Source organism: Otolemur garnettii, unplaced genomic scaffold (assembly GCF_000181295.1).
Source record: "Otolemur garnettii isolate 467f Iridium unplaced genomic scaffold, OtoGar3 scaffold00051, whole genome shotgun sequence".
NCBI classification, from domain to species: Eukaryota; Metazoa; Chordata; class Mammalia; order Primates; family Galagidae; genus Otolemur; species Otolemur garnettii.
Window position 1 is genome coordinate 2,379,229 of NW_003852446.1, and position 2,552 is coordinate 2,381,780.

Consider the following 2,552-nt stretch of genomic DNA (forward strand, 5'->3'; position numbering starts at 1 on the left):
GTGGCTGGCGCCTTAGCCGGTTGAGCTATAGGCGCTGAGCCAGTAAGTTTTTTTTAAAGTGTAATTTTGATATAGATTTAAATGTAAAATTATATTTTATCCCAAAACTTGAAAGGGAGATTCTGAGTTCTTGGGGCTTTTTGTGGTTGCATAGTTTTGTTTTATGAGGTAACATATAGAGAACATTATAATGCTAAGATGTGGCATAGATTTTCTAAAACTCGATTTTAGAGTATTTCTAAGTCAGCCTTTTCATTGCTGTGCTGTGATGCCTTAGGTGCCAGTCAGTTGGATATAGTGATTCCTGTGTTTAATTTTTCTCACAGAAATTCTAGAGATCAGGGCTCTGTTTTGAGTGACATTTTGGATTAAATGAAATAGTCTGCTAAAACAATGCTGTGTCACAGGAAATATTTATTTAGCATTGACTATGTGCCAAGCATTCTTTTTTCCATCTTCCAAAGAAATTGACCTCATTAGAGAGTTTGTTCTGGGCCAGTGTTATTCCAAGTAATATTAATTCTCTTTTTGGATTCATGGAAGCAGTTTCAACCTGGAAACCCTGTCATACTATTTAAAGTGAAGAATGGAAAACTGATAGCACCCTTTGAAGGAGGAGTTGTGGGAAATGCTAACATTATTACCTTTTATGAAACTCTTAGGTGAATTATCACAGTGTTAATGCATTTTCACCTTCTATTAAAACAATTGTTCTATATCATAAATTTTTTTTATCAGTGACCAGCTCTAAAACATGAATTGTTTATTACTTGAAGAATGTTATTTTCCCTCACTTTATAAAGTGACCCAGGTACTTTACTTAGCTGGCATTCAGCAGGCGAGTACCATCTACTATTTAAAGCAGGAAGAAACCTTGTGCATCCATGAAAATGGCCCAGAACAGTCCCAAATGGGAAGATGGGGGGAAGCACAGTATGGTTGGATTGCTGGCTTCAGGAAAGGGGTACTTTGGTGGTGGAAGCCAGTCCCTATTTGTCCCATTCACATGAGTGGAATTATGTAAGAAGTAGTGGGAAAAGAAAGTACGAACAAAACAGGGAAAAGAAAAAATGGAGAAAAAGGTAAAAACCAGAAAAAGCAGTGTAGATGTTGGCTACCTGACGCAGTGATGTCCAACAAACAGTAGACAGCCGTGAATAGATTAGGCGGAGGACAAGTAGTCCAGACCTTGGACTATACTTTAAGTAGCAGGGGTCTAGGATGTTTTTGTTTGTGGTTTTTAGATTGGTTTTTGTTGTTTTTTGTGTGGGCATGGTTATAGCTAAGCACCGATATGTAATTACTGCGTTCATTTTAGGATGTGACAGACTGAAGATTTGCCTAGTGGGTGATATCTCTTTGGTATAGATTTTTACTGAATGTGGGAAGGACAAAAGTGTGCTGTTTTCAGAAAATGTTCCGAAGCTTTTTATTTCTTAAAATGACATTTATTTCATTTAGAAGGTAAAATAGGTTACATAGTGGTGAGGCCACCGAGGGAATAGTCTTTTCCCGAGGATTATTCTGCACACGTGCTTTTAGCCATCACTGTCCTGTATCCTCTTGTGACAATATCATCTTATATCACTGTGCTTGTGCACAGCCATGTCTAACTATTCTGCACAGAGCAGGTAGAAGGAGTTCTGTGTGCTATAACTGGAGTTATCCATCAGGGAGAACTTGGGGCCACCACATTTACCAGACCACATGAGTTCACAGAATTGTAGCATTTTGCTTTTAGTTGTGGGTGTCATCAACCTGATCTTTAAGTGCTTTCTAATGCTATTTTTTCCCCATTCTTTAGTCAGTTTGTATAGATTATTACAGTGTAATAACAGATCTCACTATCTGGTTGGGTAGGTATATCCTCTTTACTCTTTTCATCTGCAGTATCTTTGCTATTCTATTCTTAGCCCTCTGCTCTATACATTTTCAACTCAATTTGGTGGGCGGGGCATAGAAACTCCATTTGGGATTTTGAAGAGCATTTCATGAAATCTGTAGATACATTTTGGGGAGAATTTCCATCCTGATGTTATTAATAATAGAATTTAAAAGTGGCTATCCTATGGAAAAGAATGAAATTAGATCATTACATACTATACACAATTCCAAAAAGATGAAGGGGGCTCGGCACTCGTAGCACAGCGGTTAGGGCACCACCCACATACACTGGGGCTGGGGTTCAAACCCGGCCTGGGCCTGCTAAACAACAATTACAACAAAAAAATAGCTGGGCGTTGTGGCAGGTGCCTGTAGTCCCAGCTACTTGGAAGGCTGAGGCAAGAATTGCTTAAGCCCAAGAGTTGGAGGTTGCTGTGAGCTGTGATACCACGGTACTGTACCGAGGACAATATAGTGAGACTCTGTCTCAAAAAAAAAAAAAAGAAAAGATGACGGGCCTAAGTGTGAAAATTTTAGCTTTTACAAATTTTTAGATATTTAGATTTATTATAATAGGTAAATATTTTTCTAGTCTTGGGATAAGGAAAGACTTCTTTCAAAAGTAAAAGCACTGGCTCGGCGCCTATAGCTCAACCGGCTAAGGCGCC

The 2,552-nt window shown here is 38.7% G+C and overlaps 1 protein-coding gene across 3 annotated transcripts in view; it reads left to right on the plus strand.

Annotated features, from left to right (window-relative positions):
- TXLNG (taxilin gamma) overlaps positions 1 to 2,552 on the plus strand; it is a 52,517-nt gene that overhangs the window by 33,888 nt on the left and 16,077 nt on the right. The gene's annotated exons all lie outside the window — the stretch shown is intronic.